The sequence below is a fragment of the Dermacentor silvarum genome, unplaced genomic scaffold (genome assembly GCF_013339745.2).
Source record: "Dermacentor silvarum isolate Dsil-2018 unplaced genomic scaffold, BIME_Dsil_1.4 Seq8395, whole genome shotgun sequence".
Taxonomy (NCBI): domain Eukaryota; kingdom Metazoa; phylum Arthropoda; class Arachnida; order Ixodida; family Ixodidae; genus Dermacentor; species Dermacentor silvarum.
In genome coordinates this window covers 18,634-41,714 of record NW_023606855.1, presented here as the reverse complement: position 1 = coordinate 41,714, position 23,081 = coordinate 18,634, and the positions used below count along the sequence as shown (strand labels likewise).

The following is a 23,081-nucleotide window of genomic DNA, read 5'->3' as shown; positions in this document are numbered from 1 at the left end:
CGGTGCTGGAAACTTGAAAACATGGTAATCCTGCTGACACCGTCATTTCATTCAATCTGAGCTTCCAGGATTGAAGAATTCCACTAGGATGCGCCAGCTAGCGGTCGACGAGGCCTAATAAGTCGATGAATTTACAAATCTTCAGGCAACTGCTATTTGGACAAACGTCACCAAATTGCTTTCACACCGCCAAAGCGTAATACGTACCGTAATTCATTTACTTTCAGGTGTCTTTACTACAGACCATCGACACAGCGCAACGAGGACATGATTGTAAGGCCAGTTTCACTTGCGATTTTGTGCGTATTGCGTGAGTGATTGACTAGAGCGACTTTTGTGTTCAGCACGACGCCCAGATGGAATACTACGGCATCCGACTGGCGACCTGTTCGTCGACCGCTCCGTCAAGGTGTTCGACATCCGCAACGGGACTCAGAAGTGGGTTGACGACCTGAAAGGCCACGAGGGACCCGTGTGGCAAAATAGCCTGGGCCAACCGATGTTCGGAACGGTGCTTGCTTCCTGATCGTACGACCGCAAGGTGATCCTGTGGAAGGAGACGGACGGCGTTGGTCCAAGTTGGAGGAGTTCAAGAACCACGACTCTTGGGTAAGTCCGCCCATCCCCTGTTCACGCTGTTGATGCTTTTTCACTCGCTACAGTGAACTCCATCTGCTGGCTCCCCACGAATTTGGGTTGATGCTAGTAGTTGTGGCAGCTCGGCGGTGCCGTATCCATCGTGAGCACGTCGGGAGACGGCTCCTGGGAAAGCCAGAAAATCAACAATGCTCACACGGTAAGTCGACAATTTTTATCTTCAAAGCTTGGTCCACGAGGTTGAGGCGAACATTATGTTGTTTACGTCGCTATATAACTGTTCCCTCTTCTCCGCTGCTCCTATACTAGTACTGCAGTACCTAAAGGGTTTGATACTGCTGTGTGGTGGACATGGCAATTTGCTCATTCATGCGTCATAGGTGCTCCAGCTTAACAGGGCATCATATGAAGTAAGCATTCTCTTTACTTGAATTAACACAAGAGCAACAGCTTCGGGACACAATTTGGTATGTTCATATGCTCAGCTGCCAATAATTGCACATTCAGCTGGTCGATTTCGAGCACTCGCGGTGAGATTACATTCGGCTGTTAAAAATTGAATGCTTGGAACACATTGCCTGGTTCATTCAAACTGCCACACTTGAGCTTGGAGGTGCTGCCACCTTCAACCTGGGAGTGCGAACGAAATCCTACAGAAACTCGATCACGTGGGCCACTTCAATTGCTCTGGGAGCACCTAGCATGTTCAGCGAGGGCAGCATTTCTCTGGCTCCAATCTCGAGAGGCTCCGCGTTGCTGCAAACCAAGTTGGAACCAGTTATGTTCCATAAATTCTATTTTTCTTTTACCTTATTGAGTCCATAGGTTCAAATCTTTTAAATGTATTTTTTTAGGTACGTAACAAAATATGTGCTGCTGTACTGTCCATACTAGCACTCAGGCAAGTCTACAGCACAATATAAAAAAGATGACAGTGCCTGAATGACATGCCCGCCAAACTGTGATTGGCTCTATGCAGCTGTTAAAAGGGTGTTAAATGCAAGGAGACATACGATGTGCACAAACGGATGTTTCGCTCTATCATGCACAACATTATACCAAAACTTCTAGGGTGTGAGGCATTGTGTGTGCCAAGGCAGGTTGAGCTCGGCGTTTGTCGGCCACTTCTTTGTCATACTTTTTATGGCAGTGTTGCGTGACTGTAAAAATTGAATCGCTATCCTGGGTTTATGCTGTTCTTAGCACACCTTGATGACAGCATGAGAAATATGTATGAAAATAAAGTGCTGAAATTCCCTCACTGACGACATATTGTAGCATCACACTGTCACATGATGCTGTAGAGTTGCATGATATGTCCTTATTGGACATTTTCATGCTTTTCTGTCTTGGCTAGTCCACTAGTTAATGACAATCTATTTTTAATCAAATTAGCAAATTCCCTATGAAGCTCAAAGTAATGTGAACTTTAGTACAGCCTTCTGGGGTTGGTATGTCACTATGCAATCCACTAGTGTTGAGGATTGGGCGAGTTGGTATTGCATTTTCTAACTGGTACAGCGCAACAAGGAAATGAAGAAAACAGCCGAGCCGGCAAAGAAGGAACAGAGCGCCGACTTCCAACTAGTTTATGGGCAGATTGCGTGAAATACGGAACCGCAAGAAAGCATCGGACAGTAGCGTGTAACATGTCGCAAAACGTCACACCGAGAGGCCCACACTACTTAAGTTACAGAACACGTGCAATTCTTTCATGCATGGTTGAACTGATCAAGAAATCTTACTACCTGTGTGAAGATAGGCACAAAGATGGCACGCCAACAAATGTGCTGCCAGTCCTGTCGCACACGTGCTGCCAGTCCTGACAGGATTTCCTGTCTCGGGAAATCCTGTCATCATGCCATGCAGCGCAGTTGAGCTAAGTTGATCGGCTTTTGTGCACTGGGTACCCGGCTACACTACTTGTCTGCTATATCTGAAAAGCTATTAAGCCGATAAAGGACAATAACTCGGAGGCCCAATAAAGAAATGATCAAAAGAGACCATATTTGCATAATGTCTCCCACAGATTAAACAAGATTGGCCAAAAGGTTAGCATGGAAGTAGTGTTTTCTGCGCGGGATAAGCTACACATGCTTGTAAAGCTGTAAATTCACTCCACCCACGCCCCACTGTATTCTACAAGCACAAGAATGCCTTGCGTTGTTGGGGTGGTTATTCAATTGCACTATCATGTGGGAGGAGGCCGAATGGTCGTTGCCTCAATGAAAGGCTAAAAGAACATTATTACAATGTCCAACGAGCAATTCAGGGACATATAGGAATTCACTGCCGTGATTGTGGATGCGCGCCTAATTTGATCGGTGTGAAGTGCTGCTAACACTCGTGAATCACATGTGTGTGGTGTGCCATCTTTGTGCCTATCTTCACAGGAAGTACGATTTCTTGATCAGTTCAACCATGCATGAAACAATTGCACTGCACGTGTTCTGTGACTTATGATGGTGTGGGCTCTCTCGGTGTGACGTTTTGTGACGGTTACGCTATTGTCGAGCTTTTGTGGTTCCGTATTTCATGCAATCTGCTAATAAAACCAGTTGAAAGTAAGCACTCTGTTCCTTCTTTTGGCTGGCTTGGCTGTTCTTCATTTTCTAGTTGTGCTGTACGAGTGAGAATCGCTATGTAAGGCTTAAAACGAGAAAAGATGAAAGCAGGAGCCAACTGTTGTGTTTGCCTGTGTTCAGCTGTGTTCAGTTTGCGGGTTGGCAACCTCTCTACGATAGTACTAGTGTAGTCAACCTTGTGCGTGACGGGTGTAGGGTATATAAGGCCCTGACCGGAAATAAAAGCTCTTTGTTGTTTCGCCGTTACAACAGTAGTTTCGGGCTCGCCTTCGCCGGTGTCTTTTTTCGCGCCATCTTGCATTGGTGCGGAATACAACATAAAATGGCGACGAGGTAAAACAGCGAGTTCTTCAAGAGATGATGCACGCCTGCACTCATCGCCCAGAAGCTTCATCAAGCTCAAGGATGCGAGCTCGAGTTGCGTCGCCCAATCCAGCAGTCTCCGTCGTTCGCGACACCGCTTCGGCAAGTTAGGCATCGCAGCGCTGCCGTGTCGCCCGCTACTCTTTTCACGCCTGCGCCTCACTTTACGCCGGTAAGCCATGGCTGCCTTATTCAACTGCAACCCGCCGCCTCCTCCGTTTCTTGCTACGCCGGGTCCTGCATCAGTACCGTGGAGACAATGGAAGCTTGCGTTTCTCAACTACTTGGAGGCTATCGGCGGCGAGGACCTCACGCAGCGACGCAGAAAAGCTATCCTACTGAATGCACTAGGCTTGGAGGGGCAGTGAATATATTACAGTTTGGCGCCACTTACTGCGTCGGAGCTCATCAACGTAATATGACGACTGAGCCCGACTCTGATGTTTTCGACGAGGCAATTTCACTGCTTGACAAGCATTTCGCAACAAGCATAAACGAGTTGATGGAGCGACACCGCTTTCGACAGCGTCGTCAGCTGCCGGGTGAGCCCTTCGAAGCTTATGCCGCTGCACTGCGCGAGCTAGCCGCAAGCTGTGATTTCGGTGATCAAATGGAGAAAGCCGTACGAGACCAGCTACTGGAGGGGTCGACATCGCAACAAATACGTGCGTCTGCTTTTTGAGGGAACAAGCCTTGCGCTGAGCTGCGCTGTGGAGCTTGGCAAGCACATCGAACAGACTCGACATGAACTTAAGGAACTGTCAGCTGATTCGTGGTGCAAAGAATAGTTGACAAGCTGAACGTAGGAGTGCAAGTGGATTTTCGGCGTGCTACCGTTGCGGGTCAACCGAACATCGAGCGAATGCAAGAGAATGCCGTGCTAAGAAGGTGAAATGCCGAAACTGCAACAAAGTTGGACATTTGCGTCTGTGTGCCGTTCAAGACGCCCAGGTGAGTCTCGGGCAACACCGAAAGCAAGAACACTCCTGAAGCGACGAATGCTATCTCTGTTCTCAACCTCAGCACTGAAGGTATGCGAGGGAAAGGAATTTACATCGATGTCAATGTTAACAATACTACTCTGAGCCTCCTCATCGACACAGGGTCGTCTGTCTCTCTGCTTAACGAAGCAAGCTTTCAAGAACATTTCTCCGGCTGTTCAGTTACGGATGCTAAAGTGAGGCTGGTCGACTACTCAAAGCAACGGATTGCAGTCAAGGGATGCTTTCTGGCGAACGTAGCCTACAAGCAGGTTCAAACCTGTGTTCTTTTTCACGTCGGAACGTGGTACATCGCTTTTGGGACTGGTGCCATACTGAATCTCCAACTTTGCATTGAAGGGGATACGCTGTCGTGTCTACAGATTCACAGCCTTCATCGTTGCTGCCAGCCCACCTGCGTGGTGAATTTCGCACCTTTTCTCTGGTAAACTTGGCCAGGTCAAGGGTTTTGTGCACGAAGTCAAAGTTCGTCCCTCGGTGAAGCCTGTAGCTGCCAAGCTACGACGGTTACCGCTTGCTCTCCGTGAACGTGTGTCTGCCGAATTGCGCCAACTGGAACTGTCGGGCATCATAGAACGAGTTGATGCGGCCGCATGGGTATCGGCGATCGTTGTTGTGCAGAAACCAATGGGACGATACGCCTCTGCGTTGACCTTCGAGAAGTGAACAAGGCCATCATAGTGGATGGGTTCCCTCTCCCACACGGAGGAACTGCTGCACCACCTGGTAGGTGCAACTAGATTTTCAAAACTGGATTTGAAAGCTGCGTACCATCAGCTGGAACTGACACGTGAAAGTCGTGAACTAACAACATTTGTGACTCACGAAGGCCTTTTCAGATTAGAAGAGTATGCTTTGGCCTTGCATCTGCACCTGCAGCTTTCCAGAAGTTGATGTCATCCATACTGAAAGGGTGCCAAGGGGTACTGTGTTACATAGATGATGTGGTAGTATGGGGAAAAACTGCCAGTGAACACGATGAGAACTTGCGAGAAGTTCTGAAACGGATCTCCATGCAGGTCTCACACTGAATGAAAATGTGTTTTTGATGTGGACCAAATATCCTTTTGGGTCATGTAGTGAGTAGTGAGGGCATCGCACCCATGCACTCAAAGGTTGAAGCAGTCACCCAGGCAGCAGTGCCAAAAGATGCACCAGCGTTACGATCGTTTTTGGGACTCGCAGGATATTACGCCGTTTCGTGCCACACTATGCGGACGTTGTAGAACCGCTCAGGAAACTATTGCGCAAACAGCAAGCGTTCGTATGGGACGAAGCCGCACAGCACAGCTTTGATGCAGTCAAAGCAGCGTTATCGTCATGCAGCGTGATCACATGTTCGATCCAGAACTGCCGGTGGTTGTGACTACGGATGCCTCCGACACAGGACTGGGCGCTGTACTGCAGCAGCAGCAAGCAGGGAAAGAGCTGCAAACGGTAGCTTTGCATCCCGGTCATTGACGTCTGCCGAACGCAAGTATTCTGCGGGGAAAAAAGAGGCCCTCGCGTGTCTCTTCGCGTGTGAACACTGGCACGTCTACTTGTGGGGCCGGCGATTCCTTCTCCAAACTGATCATCAAGCGCTGGTGACATTGCTGTCGTCGGGAGGTGCTGGTAGAAGGCACTACGAATTGCAAGATGGTCTGCCAGACTTTTGTATTATAACTTTGACATTGTGTACCAAAAAGGAAGTGATAACGTAGTGGCTGATGCCTTGTCCAGGCTAGCTGTGACCTCTGCAGCTGAGCCAGAGTTGGACGAAGAGGTGGTGTCCGTGGTACTGTCTTGTATCACCAAGGGCAGCTTCAAGCAGCTACAGCGAGAGTGAAACCTTACAGACTGTGATTAAATACATTGCTTCTGGATGGCCTGCCAAAAAGATTTTAGGCCCAGAAGTAAAGCCCTACCATGAGGTGAAGGAGGAACTCTCAGTGATAGACAACATAGTGTTCAGAGGGGACAGAATTGTTGTGCCTGAAACTTTGACATCCGAGTTGGTGGTGTTCGCGCATGACACGCATCCAGGCATCACACGAACAAAGCAAAGACTTCGAGAGAAATTCTGGTGGCCACGAATGGATACGGAGGTGGAACACGCAGTCAGAAGTTGCCACATTTGCCAAGCAGCTGACAAGTCGGCAAAACCGACTAATGCACCCCTGCAGCCTGTTGCGTTCCCAGAGCTGCCATGGCAGAAGCTCGCCATTGATATTGTAGGCCCCTCACTTGCAGCAGGCAAGTCCGAAGTTTGTAATAACTCTCATAGACTACCATTCTAAGTGGCCAGAAGTTTACTTCGCAAATACAGTGACGTCTGAAGTTGTCATCGACTTTTTAACTGGTTTTCAGCCGCGAAGGCTACCCGGAGGAAATAATTTCTGACAATGGACCCCAGTTTAAATCCCAGGTATTGAAAATTTCCTGAAGGAGAGGGGAATCAAGCATGGTGTCTCGTCCGTATATTACCCCAAGCCAACGGCTTGGTGGAAAGATTCAACAGAAGCCTAAAGGACTTCATTCAAACTCTGTTTTGGAAGGCAGATGTGTCCAGTCGACTGTAGTGGAATATCTGGCCGTGTACAGAGCAACGCCGCATTCTACTACAGGAGTTTCCCCGTCTGTGTTACTTCACCGCCGCCAGCCCAGGACTCGCCTCGACATTGTGGGCTTGCCGTCCAAGGAGTTCTTCCAAGAGCCTGCATTGGCCATGCGCCGGCTGCGTGCCCGTGTTCAGGCAAAGCAGATGTCAATGAAGACTTACACAGACGAGAGGCGAGCGGCGAAGGCTCCGAAGTTCCGGGAAGGAGATTATGTGAGAGTTCGTACCCAAGCAGCGACGGGAAAGGCGGGACTATCCTACTCCAAGCCCCGACGAATAGTCAAGCAGCTAGGTCCAAACTCTTTCCGCTTGGAGGATGGGCGTACATGGAATGCGTCGAAGTTGGTGTCTGTTCCAGAGCAGTGTCAGATCGGGAGGAACCAGCAGTCGCCGAGCGCCCTGCCCACTGAGGAAGACCCGACCCGTGTGGTGCGGACGACTCGCAACTGCCTCTGCAGGCAACCACGCCTACGAGATCACGCCTTTATCAAGTTCATGTCAACCCCCTAACAGTCCTTCAGTGGTGACGTCAAGAGGACCCTCGACTAGGGACCGACGGCTTCCGTCACGGTTCCGGGACTTCTATTTGTGACTTCATTTTTTTTGCGAAGGGGATGATGTTGTGTTTGCCTGTGTTCAGCTGTGTTCAGTTTGCGGGTTGGCAACCTCTCTACGATAGTACTAGTGTAGTCAACCTTGTGCGTGACGGGCGGGTATATAAGGCCTGACCGGAAATAAAAGCTCTCTTTGTTGTTTCGCCGTACAACCAGTAGTTTCGGGCTCGCCTTCGTCCGGTGTCTTTTTCTCGCGCATCTTGCATTGGTGCGGAATAACAACACCAACGTTTGGCCACGCGGACTTAGTCTTTTTCAAGTCCACTTGTTGAAATGTTGGCTCCTGCTTTCATGTTGTTCTCCTTTTGGTCATCTTAAATTTCCATCTCCCGCATGCCCAGTTTTCTATTTAAGGCTTAGCATCACAGGTATGCTGTTACAAAGAAAGCAGTAACAATAAGTAAGGAGCCGTGCAGCAGAGCAGACTGATGGGCTTGTTGGTAATCATACATAGTGCAAATGGCATGCAATAATAAGCTTAATTAGCAGAACATAATTGGAAAAGCAACACAAAATAAGAGATACAGTAGTTCTGTGGTGCGTGTTCTGATATTTGAGAAATGATTCACAATTGACGTGGGAGCAACGCAACACGACAGGGACCAAGAATAAGACGACACAATCGCAGCGCTAACTTTCAACTAAAAGCTTTATTTGATTGCACGTGTTATTATGCAATGACAGCAAATCAATAATAAAATCAAGGAGACAAACATATATACAGTACAGTAACCACACATGTCGTCACGCTAATTCAGTGCACCTGGTCATTTCACGGCAAGGATTCTAGATACCTCTTTCTCGATAAGGCCAAAGAAGGAACGCTCACACATGTTTGTTTCATTTTGTCGATTTCATAGGCATCAATTATCTCTAGTCATTCTGCTCTGGGCCCTACTTGATGACATGTGTGGCGAAGGCATTGACAGAATGGGAGTGATCCTATTTCAAAATACTGCAGGGCATCAAGTGAGCAGTTTTTGAGCTCCTTTCCTTTTATGTTAACTCGACTTATGCAACGTGCAATGGGAACATTGTGAGACACAAAAAAAAACGGCATTTGCATAGGGTCATGCATCGCTCCATGCTTGAGTGATCTATTTCTAGCAAAGCGCAACTGAGCCTTGATGAGCGGTTGACTCATAAGGGTGTTGTGCTGTGTTCAGATTCGTAGATGACTAATTGTGACCTATAGTGAAGCTAACAAATTTGACTCTGTGGTTTGAGAAAGCTTTTCATGTTTACGTCGGAGTTATCCCCTCTGTTGCTGACGCATGAAGTGCTTAAAGACACTTCATAAGATTTTTAGACTTAGGATTGTACATTCTCAAGAGGCATGTGCTGGGGCTAGGAACCTAGAGGCACAAGCCTGTACTTTCATTTGCTTCTGCCCAACTCGAAATTGGTGAAACGTGCCGTGATAAGTTTGTGTTTGCAAAATTCATTGATGAAGTCTGTCAGCATAAGCTTGAAACAAGCTTGTAAGCTTGTGGGCCCAGGCTGAACTCAGTCTAAGGGACTCTGGATATCCTCTGAGCCTGTTGACTGTCGTAGCTGAAAGCGTGAGTAGGAAGGGTAGGGCAAACTTCACTGAGCGGACAAACCTCACTAAAACAATGTGGCCGTGGTTCCATACATGCGCACCATTTCGCATAATTTGCAAAGGATAGCGAGGAGGCTGGCGTGGACGTTGTTTTTTCCGCTCCCGAACAGTTGCAGGGGCTCTGCAAGAAAGTTAATGCGGATAGGAGAGAGAAGGCCGATTGTGTCATAAACCACCATGAAAAACCTGTGGATTGCATTCAAGGTTTTGTATATTCCATCCCCTTCTCATGTAAGTGTGTGTACATAGGTCAAACATGCCGGTGCCTCAGCCAGAGAGTTGAGGAGCACCAGTACAACGTCAAAAAAGCAGTGTCAGGCCATCTAGGAATCCACTGCTTGAATTGCGGCTGCGCCCCAGTCTTCCAAAACGCGACCATTATAAGTAGGCCCAAGGCAGAATGACATGAGAGATAATTGAAGCCTATGAAATCGACAAAGTGTAAGAAACGTGTGAGCTTTCTTTTTTGACCTTATCGGAGAAAGACGTATCTAGAATCATTGCCGTGAAACGACAATGGTGCGAGTTGATGACACGTGTGGTTGCTGTACTGTTTTAGTTGGTCTCCTTGGTTTTATTATCAATCCGTGGTCATGTGTAAAATAACATGTGCGATCAAATAAAGCTTTGGTTGAAAGTTAGCGCTGTGTATGTGTCTTCTTATTCTTGGTCCCTGTCGTGTTGCGCTGCTCATGTCTATTATGAATCCAAACCAACTAGCCCGGCAACGTGCCCTAGTGAGAAATGATTGGAGATAAGTCCTCTTATTATGGTATATCTCCCATGAAATCGCATGCTATAGCAGTTTTGTACTTGTGCTCGCATCTTTTTGTTGACAGGCACGTAATCCTTAATTGTTGGCAGTGTTTGTCTTTTCTGTGTACAATGTTTGTGCCATACATGCCTTACATCAGCTACAGTTTCTATCTGGCTGTTTCATTAATTGCTTGTGTTAATAGTATGACCACTTTGATAATTAATAGCCATGTGGCTTCTTGTGTACATCAGTGTTGCAGAGGTAAGCTGTATGTTGCTGTGGCAGTTCTAACATGTGCACTTGACAGGCATTTGATCGGGAAGCTTTTCGGCCTATGCACCCATGTGGTAGCATTTTCAGTGTTTGCTTACTAAAAACGAAGATGTTCTACAATAATGCCCATCAGCAATTTACTGTGTATACTCGGGGACAACTTTCATTGGCATTGCAGGGAAAGCTATGGGACTGAAGCTCCAGCTGTATGTATGTGTGGAAGAGTTCCCTAAATTCATTAATAATTTTCACATTTACCTAGCTGAATTAAATTTTACTTGATTTATTATGTTAATAATGCTATGAGAAGCTGTACATGATATATAACTTGTGTTTTTTGAAAAAGAATCCTTTACAATAATTTTTTCTTTCTCAGATCCCACAACATTTTCTGAACACATGTTCTGTTCAGTAAACAGGGTGCAGCATCATGGACAACCGAGCTGAGGGGTGCTTATGTAGACATATCTGACAAAAAAACCTTTGATGCGAATGTAGTTCTCACTCACAAATGTAAGAGATCTAGGTGTGGCATTTTCAACAGCAAGATCAATATTTTGTCAAATGTTTTTAAACATCCAGGGTTTTATCGGAGGTTGTGAAGACTGGCAATGGGCATACGCAGCATGTAAAGAAAAGCGAAACTGGCGCCGAAAGCAGCTGCCACACTACATAGTAGACACGATTGTGCAGAAGCTCCGCCCCCTCTAGCCTTTGCTTCACTGCCAAGATAAGTTATCCCCGAGTATAGTACCATCAGTGTAAGGACAGTTTGTTTTTTGAGAAGCATCATTTATGCGAGCTTAGATGCATCCTGTCTTCATGTGGAAGTGGATAGCGTTTCATCCCTATGGGTGTGTCAGCTAGCAACCTTTGCTGATCTAGACATGGCCACTGCACTACAGGGTTCAATGTGAACCATTTTTATAGCGTGTGGTTGCCTTCTGCAGATTGGTTGCAATGCTGTCAGCTGGGCCCCTGCCCAGGCCAAAGCGTCGGCTGAAATTTCCCTTGAGGACTCCAAGGCCCTGAAGCGCTTTGTCACTGGTGGCTGCGATAACCTGGTGAAAATTTGGAAGTTCTCGTAAGTGTTCACTGAATCCCAGTTCAGCAAAGCCTTATTTGCAGCGAGAAACTGACACTTATGTCATAGTTCTTCAAGTTGCACTTGCCATGCTTTAGCAGTGCACTTTTTATTCAAGGGTATCTGAACTTAATGCCAAAAATCCAGAAAAAGTTGTGCAAATTAGAACATAGCCAAGAGCCATTTTTGCGAAAGGAGAGCTTACTATGGCTGTTTTGCCGAGTCATGCTGCTAGCAACCATGCTGCAGTCGCCTAAGTTGCCTTTTGGCAGCTAGAAAGTTCATTAGCAATTATGACTATGGGACCTTGAAATTTTTTAAGATCGTTCAGTTCCTTGACTATATCCCAGAACTTATTATTGCTTGCCCATGAAAGTAAATTGTTCCCATGGGCATGCACTCTTGTGTAAGAGCAGCATCCCTAAATTATAGCCAGAATGTATAGGAAAAAAATAGTGCTCAAGCTTTTTCAAGCGCGTACCTCGCCAGCTACAGCTGCCCACCCCTATCTCTTCGTGGTACCGATGCGGCACACACGTGTGTCTCCTGTTCAGTTGACGATTCGCTTGTTGACTTAATTGTTGGCATCATCACTAGATTAGTTTCTCGGTGCCTTTCTGGCCACGCTGGTGTCACGCAGGGCTTTCCATGCCTTGTACGTATGCTGTCACTCCTGCACTGCCTCCAAAGCACATTAACTGCAACGTTGCATTCATGTTGCAAACATTGGGCGTTTTCCACTGTGCAACCTTATGTGCAGAGTGGCACACTGTACCTGAGGAAGCCCTCACTTTTGAACGGCACGGTATTGACACAGCATCTCAGCCTCCTCTTTGATTGTTTGGGCAGTCATGGATTTAGCACCGATGAAATTTGTATCCTGGCACCTCCCAGGTTGTCCTGTAGTGCCATGCTTATGTGTTCGTGCAATCTGTGTATGCCAAAAAGGGCGTCACTTATGGTATCATCACTGTACATACAGTGGGAAAACTCAATTATGTTCCTCGCCGTTGTTTTCCTTGCTGCTAACTTGTGATTTCACGATGCCGACCTAAAGCCCATTGACTTCTGTGTTTCCATTAGATATGTCATCATTCTATAATGTTCCCTCATCTTGTGTTGTTTGACTGCAGTGGTCAAGTAAATTTAGTGCTGCATTCGCTCACTTTGCTACGAAGATGTTTTGGTTTCTTCCCTACAGTGCTCTGAAAAAGGCTAAAATTATTCCATGTGTGCTCTGAAAAAAGGCTAAAATTATTCCATGTGTGTTAATTTTCAACTTGCATCAACATTTTGTGTAATTTATTTTCTTGTGTTTGCCACGGTTCACCACGATTTTATTCAACTATGCACTGTCTTGCTCTGTCTCCCGACTGTGACCTCCTTCTGCATTATATGTATTTTTAATCAATGTGTCACATATATTCTGATAATACAGTTAAACCTGGATATAACGAAATTGACAAATTCCCGAAAAACTTCGTTATAAAGAGGATTTCGTTATATGCAGGTTCGGCCCGAAAATTCGAAAAAGAAACTCTTACCGTATTTACTCGATTCCAATGCGCCCTCGATTGTAACGCGCACCCGTTTTCCGTTTTCGTCGAAGGACTCATCCTTGGAATTTCACACCAGGTACGTATGGATGCGTGGACGAGTGTGTCGTTTCGCACAAGCGCGAGGCATCGGAAACGAAGAGCGAGCGTCACGATGGCATCGTAGCGTTGTATAGTGTTACAGTAGAAATCCGCTGTTACGTTCCCGGGTGCTGCATTTTCCCGGCTGTTACGTCGTTTTTGGCCGGTCCCGGCACAGCTCCCAAAGAACCCAATGCATTGGTAACCCCAAGGGGTTACCCCGCTGTTGTGTCCACGCTGTTGTGTCGCAACTGTGGGACTGTTCCCGCATCGTACGTTGCGAACTGCCAGCCTGCGCCGGCCTGAGCGGCCATTTTGACTTTTCATGTCGCTTGGCTTGGTGACTTGACGATGGCATTGGCCGCCCAAAGTGCTGGGGGCGACAACTATGACGTATTTTCGGTTTCCGCCAGCAAAACGTAGGCCCTTGAGATCCGTATTTGCTATATAAAGATGGTGTCTATGACGCGTTGTGGCCCTAAAATTGGTTTTGGCTCATAGATGTTCCATATAAAGTCCAAACGCGATAATGCAGTCGCCACATGCCGTATGTTTTATGTGCGAGTGAAAACGTGCGAGGGGAGCCGACGACCGGGTCTAAATCACGTGCGCGCACGAAAGAAAAGCAGGAGGAAGCGTGCCTTCTTCCGTTGCGCGCGAGGCACTGGTGAGGGAGGGGGGGTAGCGGGCGGGTTGTACTGTACTCGGCATCAAATGCGTACTGCGCGGCGGCAGGCGGTCGCGCAGCCGTATCTTGAAGCGATCTGCATGGGGCAGAGGTCTAGGCAGTGTAGGTGCGTCGGTGGCTCGTAGCTTGTGCGGCTGTGCGTTCTTCGCGCTCAGATTGCGTTGAAGCGATAGACAACAGCACGAAGGTCACTTCGCTCGCTTCTGCAGCGGCGCTTCCACACGCCACCAGCGTTTGACAGCGCTAGTTCTTCGCTCGTAGAGTGTGACGTGCCACAGCGTCTGCCAGCACGTCGGCAACATCAACTGGAAAAGGGGAGTACTGGCTTGGCAGGCTAGCCAGCTGCAGCAAGCGGCAGGACCGGGTTTCAATGAAGGGAGGGAAAGGTTAAAGGGCAACTCCGGCGATTTTTTGACCATGTCGAGCTAATAAAATATTTATGTTCCGAGGCCCTCCTGTGACTCACCTGATAGGAGAATTGTTCCGCAAATTCGAAAATAATTTTAAATAACCAAAAAAGCGCAAAAACGAAACCGAAACCTGAGCAAGCAGCCGAGCGAACCTCTGCGTGTGACGTCACGAATGTATCACCGGCGGGGAAGGCGCGCAATGCATGCTAGTCTCGCCCGCGGGTGAACGAAACCGGCGAAGAGCAGACGCTCAGCTTATTCGTGACCGCGCCGGACCTTCGGGACCTTCGGGTGACATTGCATGTAAGCTGCACCACCTATTCGGATCTGTCAACAGTGGCAGTTATGATTCAGAAGAATTCATAGCCACGAATCGCCGTCCTCCACCACTAGAGCCAGCACCCATGCGCAACATATCGCCCTGCGACATGAAGACCAAGGGTAGCCCTAACCACTGATATACGTGCTGCTTGCTATTTTAGGAATTTTACCCCTCTCGGGGAACCGCTTCGCATGCTCACTGTAAGATGTGGAGCACGACTTTCCGCATTTGTATCCCACAAGAACGCCGCTAACAGTCCAAAGCACCGACCGTGCATTTGTTTACATCGGCAGGTACAGCGACCACTCGTACGTCGTTCGCTTGAGATAGCCGCTCATCGGTGACATCAGTTAATGTCAGAACATATCAAAACACGTAGATTTTGTGCATGTAGGCACCGTTACATCACTCTGGGTCGAGCTGATACGTGCGACCACGCACCTTCGGAAACAGCGAGCGGGAGACCGTAGTAGGGAAGCGTTGTGCAGTCTGCTTATCATTCTTCGATCGTATTCTCTTCATGCACACAATTAGTGTTCCGTAAAGTAGACATAGATTGGGACATTGCGCGTATGATCGTTCATTTAGAGAATGTATGTAGTTTTCTCTCGCGGAACGCCGATGTTATGAAGTATGACATCGTTGGCAGCTGAACGAGACGGCAATTGTTTACGCATGCTGTATCGAAGGGGCCTCCGCTTGCTGTCCATTTGGGATACGGGGCAAACAGTGCACTTCGTAAGCTAAATAATGAGTCAGCATAACAATAGGTAATAATACACCCATGGATTTGCGTAGTCACATTTCATTTAGGAAGCGCCGGCGAGTGCGACTGGCCGCATTCGAGAACGGCAACGTATACGGATGTTGATTGCGCGACGTGTTGTCGCTTTAGCTTTTTGAGAGGAATGGTTTATTTCAAATCCGTATGGTCAAACTGAACTACAGAAGCAGCTTTCCTCATCCTAATAGCTTAATTAGCTTCATATCAGTGGTCGATCTGGTCCGCCAGCAGCAGACGCACACGACACTCGGCCACTGTGATAGGCTTAACCTCGGCTGAACGCGATCGGCATCGGCTCAAACTGTGTTTGCGGAAGGCGAGGGCTGAAGTTAGTGCAGCGAACAAACAACACCGCATGCCACCCTGCATCACTTGCCCGTCCACAGGGAATGCAACTTCTCGCGACAGCAACATCCACGCCAAGCGCTCGCTCACGATCGTCGACTCCTGCACGCTCTCGTCGCTGTCGTCTGCATCCTCCATGGTCGTCTGCATGATCCCGGCATGCTCTGCGTGTCCATTCCTGACGTCATACACAATGTGGCCTATAACTGAGGAAGGGGTAAGGTAGGGTGCTCAAGGCAATAGATTAAATTCATTTGTAAAAAAATTGTGCAACTCTCAAGCGTACTTTTTTTAGGACATGACGGAGGTATTCAGAGGAACAGACCCAGCGAATTTCATCGACATCCGTTGACATCGAAAAAATCGCCGGAGTTGCCCTTTAAGCCCGCGGCGGCAAGATCGCTGGGTCGAGGGATGCAGGCCCGCCTCGCACACGCTCGCACGCACGCACACGTGCGCTCGCTTCGCATTCCGTCGCGGCGGAGAAGGTTGCTGCTCGTGCAAAATGACAAAATTTGGGGCGAAATCTCTAGGTTGTTGGCGGGGAAAATTCGTTATATCGAGGGGGTCTCCCGCTGCCACTTCGTTACGTAGAGGTCTCAAATACATGTGCTTCTATGGAGTAATGGCGGGGAATAGAAAATTTCGTTATATCCAGGAATTCGTTATATGGAGGTTCGTTATAAGCAGGTTTAACTGTAAATCGGAATATGATAAATGTATACTTGCAGTTCAGCCTGTCAAGCCCTGCCTGGGGGCCCCTAAAGTCAACTTCGCTGCAATACAGCCAATCGTCAGTCCCGATAAGCATGTCTTGGCTCCCTAAAGTCACTTTGCCATAATACAGCCATGTTATGCAATCAAGCGTATGCAAAATATTGCAGTGAAGCATATAATGAGTCGAAAAGGTCCACAGTCTCGGAATTTATAGCATGTGTCGCATGAAATGTGCACAGTCTCTGGTCACAGTACAAGTACTGAGACGTCGAAGAACTCTACTGGCAGCCACTCGGAGCTGTTTCTTGATGTTGCTGTACGTACAGTGCTCACTGATTCAAATGATCCCGCATGGCAGCCAGTGCTTGTTTCACCATGGCGATTGCTGGGGGCAAAATTTATTTGCAATGCATCACAAAGGCCCTGGTTTTGATAGCTATACCATAATGCATCAGCTCTTGGGCCCCAGTGCTCACCAGTGGTGCATAAGGTGCTGCCAACCATGTGCTCAGAGTATCGCATTTAAATCTCTGAGCACTGTACATCTTTGTGCAGCGAGATTTTGTCGCTCCCAAGCAAGCTGAAATGTACGAAGGTGCCATAGTTTTTGTGAGATAACTCCGGAGGTTTATAGCAGAACCTTAATTAAGTGCACTATGCTTGCGATGAACCAGATTCCAGCTGCTCCAGCTTCACGGTTACATGCCAGCGACAACAAATTGGGTAGCAAATGAAACTAAATGCTTCCCAGGTTGTCGCACATGGTGTCAGGCATGCCAGTTTTTCAAGCAGATACATTGATCTTTAAAGCAAAGCTTTATATGGCTACGCGAAATCGCCTATCCACATAAAACTATCATCAGCATTCGCTCGAGTGTCATCTTCTTCGGCAGCTGGCTCGTTGTCTCGATGCGGCTGGCAGCTACTGTTCTCAGTCGTGCGCGCCTCGCACATTTTCTTGTTTACATGCAATCTAGTAGCCCGAAAACGTATCATACAATCGCAGTTTGGCAAGGTGCTGCACGTTAGTGCCAAAGGTTGTTTTCCGGGAATGTGTGAACTGGTAAAAAAAAGTATAACTGAATTGCGTAATTTTTTTCTGTTCACGATCGCGAATGTTGGCCCCGGGAAATCGTATGTAATGGGATCGTATGAACAAGGTTCTACTGTACATGGCTACCCTTCAGGACAGTTGGGTGTCATGCAGTAAAACAGGCATGCCCTCTCTTGACCATCAGCTCAGTTTTCATTTGGTAAAAAGCGGGGAAAAATAGTATGCAGTCATACTGATGCCAATGTGTACAGTTGCCAATTTCCAACTCTCTGCTTTGATGCCTTGGCATGTGGAAGTGTCTTCTCAAACTAGAATGGTGTTAGTGTAGGTGTATCTGGAGAAGTGCTGTAAGAATGGACGGGTGTACCTTCTCTCTACACATATCCACTATGACATGAAATTGCCGTGAAGTTTGCCAGCCACTGTGCAAAGCGTACTGCACTAGGGCAAGAGTAATCTGTTGAGCAAGGCGAAATTTCTGTGAGGTGCTGGAACTTCAATGCAAATCGAAGCTGCTATAAGGTTATAAAAAAAGAAAACTTTTCAGGCTTGCAATTCCGAAAACATTGTGAATTGGCCGTAATGCTTGCCTGGGAACTGTGCATAGATGAGTTCCAGCATCTGTGGCAGTGTGGTGGGTGCGTTGAGGCAAGAATGTCAGAGCCCCTTCAGTCGCTAGTTGTGGTGGTGGTCAATAAATGCGTCACTCTAAGGTACTGTAGGCTACATACGTCAACATGATAGAATGATCCTTTTTGCATTGTCAAGTGCGCCGTCTGTAATTGCAAGGTAAATAAATAAGTCATGGTCGTCTTCAGCATCCAACAGGGTCGTCTTCAGTAAAGTGCTAAACAATCTAGTTTGTATTGACCCTTTTCGTGGCGATCCCGTGGGCAATGCCATATATGATCATGTGGTGACGCATCCATTGCTTGCCTCAGCTGCCTCCATTGCCCCAGTGCTTACGATGCCTGGTGCGGCTCGGGAAACCTTTGTTTCGGGAGATATCGTAGACCTTACTGGTTGGAGGACACGAAGCTTTGGCCACAGCTTCAGAGGACACGTAAAAGCGCTTTTGGAGCTCATTAAGCTTTTTCTAAACGGCGAGCAGCGTATATAGTGCTTGTTCTAAAAGTGAGCTAAGCTAAAAAAATCAAAGCCCCTTTCTTGAATAATGCGAAGCTTTCGCCCATGCAAATTGAAATAATGTCCAAAGCCAATGACCACGCATCGAACCAAAGAAATGCTGAGCGACCCAATTCTATGCATATGTGATTTGATTGCTTGTTTAGGATTGTATTTTTTGAACGTTGAAGTTGAATGAATACGCATTTCGTTAAGTTGCATAGCCTTTATTTTAGATCATGTAGCCGTTGATTACATGCACACACTCACTTTCACGGACTGCATGCCGTTGCCGATACCCGAGATCGGCCTTACGGGCACGATTGCACTTACGTTCATGTACGGCAGCCTGTTCTTCTGCCGTGCGCTGCAGCTGCGGCCTACCCATGGTGATGGCCGGGAATGCATTGCGTGACGCGTGTAGTGCAGTGCAGATATATACAGTTCGTCTGGTAGCGTGGCGTTGCAGTTCCCATTGTTCTTATCGGTACAACTGCGAATGTAAACTGTAGTATTCACAATTGTGGGCGCAGATTGTTCAATTTGTTCGCAGATGTGCAGATAGTTCTATTGTGTAAGTTGGCTTTCCTGCAGTACATTTTCGGTGCTCACAGATGAATCAGTGAGACATAGAAAGCTTTGCTTTAAATGTATTCCAAGCTATCCAAACTTTCCACTTATGAATTGAATCAGGATCAGTGTGTTTTGCTCTTCGTTATTTTTTTAGCAAATACTTTGAAGCAGTGGCTTATCACATTTCTGAGTCTGGCGTTCGTCGGTGCGTCACTATCTGATTTTCTGCCTTATTGCTCGCGGGTTTGCTCAGTTGCAATAATTTCTTCTTGCTGCACTCAAGGCTTGGAACATAGCTGTTCTGTACTTTGTAATAGCTTGTAGCAAATGTGTTATTGCTAGTAACTCGCTTACCGTCGCGAAACATTCAGCTTCGACCATACGTCTGCTGTTGATGTAGTCGCTGACACCCATGGTTTGGCGCATTGATTGAAGTGTGCACCCGTTCTCACATTCTTAATACGTTGGCAATAGAGCGTGTGTAAGTTTGCGTGCAAGTTGAGGTAGATGTGTGCAGATAAGGTGCATGAAACATACTATGCCAGGAAGCGGTGCTACTCCCTTTGTCATCGTTTAACGAGCGGTACTCACTCTTGCCGACATTCCGGTGTTTTTCTTTGGAGGTTAGCGATGCAACGCTGGAAATGAGTGAAAATATTTGTGAGGTCTCACACATGCTCTTGGGACAAAGGAACGACAACACAGTAGTGCAAACAATCAAAAGAGCATTTATTGCCCTTTCATACACTAATGCACACTAGCCGAATTACAACCAATAGAACATTCACACGGGCGCGCGACAAATCAAGTAGTCCGACTCACCGCGACCCGATAGCGAGCGAATACGTTCGCCCCATCCTATGACACCATCGCCTAGTCGTTCCCGTGTAGAGTCACGCGAACGGTGGCACGCTCGAACGATCCGTGCTCTTAGCCTCGCGCGACGGTCGCGCGAAGCGTCCGTGCGTGTTGGCCGCCGATCCCAAGCCAAAGAGGAAGCGCCGTTGACCCCTTTCTCCCAAGTCACCCCGCCGCTCGGTGGTGCCAGCATCGCGACACTCGCCCATCTCTCGCAATGTGCCGCAACCACCACGACCGCCGTCGGCACTTAGCTATGCGGTGAAGCCGGATTACAGGAGACGCGCGAGAGTCGCGCATCCCCACATATTTTATCCTCGAGGAAAGTTGTGCATCGCGTAGGGCTGGCAACACAGGCTATCCGTATGTAGCAACGGTCCGTGAACTTGGTCACACGTATTCATTCCATTCCTTAATATGCCGGTCACTATTTTTGCAGCCAACTACTGCATTCAATCCACCACTCCACATTTTGCATCATGAATGGAGCACAGTGCGTGAGCGAAAACCCAGCTGCATTTCAGACAGCTAATCGCACAGAAACAGGGCAGAAACGGTAATGGTTTTGTATACGTGCGCTTTCGCTGAGGCAACGTGCGACGCGCCGCCTAAATTGCCATCTGGTCTGTCAAGAACAAACTGCTCCGTGAAAAGGGTCAATAGATTCATTGTTGCCAAGCACAACACAAGAGGACGTACAGTGGCGCTTCTAGCAACTATTAGTAGCACACAAATAAATAGTCCTAAAAATCCTTCACCCAAGTCACGCATGGGCCAGACAAGGAATGACAAAGACAGCAACACCATTTATTTGTCTTCCAGAATGTACTTTGGCGGACAGAGCAACTGAAAAATAGCTAGTAAAGGCCCTTTTATGCTGTTTAGTAAGATGTTTGAACATCACTAAAGATGCTCCCCATAATATTGATTCCCATAGCGCATGGATCTTGGAAGAAGCGTTTACTGCTTCTTTGTTGGTTCTCAAGTCTTGCTCAGTCTTTTGGTCCACATTGTAAATTGTAACACTTGGCATTTTTGAGTCCCACGGGAAACATAAAACCATATGAGCATAAGTGTGCTGAATTGGGCTGGTTGGAGCATGTTTAAAAAGCGAGTTGAACTAAAAGATGTGCTGTGTACGTTCCCTTTACTTGGTCCAGTCTTTTGGCACTGTTGATTCTGTTATAAACACGTGAGCATAAGTGAGCCACTGCATGGACTGGTTTCATCATGTATCAACAACAGTGTGGATAATAGATGCAGCATGGACATTGCACTCCTTTTGATTGAGATCACAAAATGATTTTGATTGGGTCACACACAATGCAATCCAGCTCGTGAAGCTGCACCCAAGGCAAGGGGGCTGACCAAACATGCCATTTTAGCAAAACTTGAGCATCCACAAAGCAGCATTAGACGTGAATTTTTTTTTATTGCAGTTAGGAGAAGGATTCGTTGTGTAGTATATGTGTCTGGAGGTGCACTGAAAACCTGCCACCTCACAGGGAGGCAGAGTCCAAATGGGTGGAGGAGCACAAGCTTGAGGCACACTCCGACTGGGTTCGCGACGTTGCTTGGGCCCCGTCACCTGGTCTTGAGTCCCAGAGCACAATTGCCTCCTGCTCCCAGGACCGACGCGTCATCCTCTGGACAAGCACTGACCTGGCCACGTGGAACTTCCAGGTGTGCCTTCTTGCACTTTTGTCACACCTTGTGTAACCACTGTAGTAGTATAAAAAAAGCGTGCCAATTGAAAGTTTCCAATATGCCCCAGTTTTTATGATATGCAAAGAAGGCTCATGGTCAGAAAATAGCATTTTTCCAGGAAAACAAATATTTACCCAAAATGTTTTCCCAAAAATGTTTTTTGTGTGTAATGTTTGCAGCTAATGCACTCGAATGTCATTATAAGAAAATAGCAAACAAAACGAAGTAAAATGCATTGTTTGCTGAAATTAATACCGGGCTTTAACAAGGTAAAATTGACCTGTCAATGGATATAGAAAGCTAGAAGGGTCTCTGAAACCAATACTTAACTGTTTCCCCCACTATATTACTTTCCGCGAGGTTTGGCACTTGTTCAATGTAACAGTTCAAAATTCCCATGTCAAAATATACGGTCGAGCAACAGGTCTTTGTCACCATCGCGCACAGCCATTCGCCGTCTATGGCTCACCATTGCCATCACACCTCTCCCACTGCGGCATGCCATGCAAGCTGGCACAGCGAGAGAAGTGGGATGGCCATAGTTAGCGGCTGCTTGTACATGGCGACGTTGCGAAGCACCAGTGGATCCAATACTCTCGCTGTGGCACGCTGCGTGAACTGGCACAGCTCAGCCTGGCCTCCGATACTGCATCGGTGCCTCTGCAATCTTCGAGGTCATGAGCTGGCAGAGCCAAGTGGGCATAGTCAGGTTTGCTGACTGTGTCCAACCTCCTCACTCATGCAGCGGGGATAGTGAGCGGCGGATCAGCTGCGCAGTCAACTTGCTGTGTGTGCAACATGTTGCACGACCTTCGTTTGTGTCTCGGGTGTTAGCAGGCCAGTATAATGTAGCAACTCCTTCCATTTGATCTATCCACTCTCATCATTCAGCCCCTGATGCCTTCATATGCAAGCAGTCACCCGCTTCGCAGCGCAAAAAAAAAAATGCAATGGCCTGGCATAGAAACCGTACGTCATCCCACTCTATCCTCTTAGACTGTTCACTCTTTAACCGTTTTCACACCATATAAACGAGCCAAGTGGCAAGTGGCAGACCACATTGTACATATTTAATTGTTCGCTATCTGCAAGCCTTGTAAGGCTGTTTCACATGGTGCGATTCTGCACTGCGATTTTCGCAGCTGCGATTTTCGCTGATGCGAAATTCGCAACGGCCATTTCACATGGCGCGATGTCAACAATGCGATTATGTGACGCCCAGGGTTGCTTGCTGCCAGATTTTGTCGCACACGCCGCATAAATTCGTTTAATGTAATGAAAAAGACGTTCGCGTTATAATATAATTGACCTCTCTTTATTAGGACCAAATAATACGTGCGTTTTGTAATTTAAAAGCGCTTTAAAGTTTAGTTTGCATTGGAGTA

The 23,081-nt window shown here is 47.4% G+C and overlaps 1 pseudogene; it reads left to right on the top strand.

Moving 5' to 3' along the window:
* The first annotated feature begins 227 nt into the window (after nucleotides 1–227).
* LOC119435699 (protein SEC13 homolog) lies at nucleotides 228–21,733 on the top strand (annotated as a pseudogene).
* The last annotated feature ends 1,348 nt before the right edge of the window (nucleotides 21,734–23,081 follow it).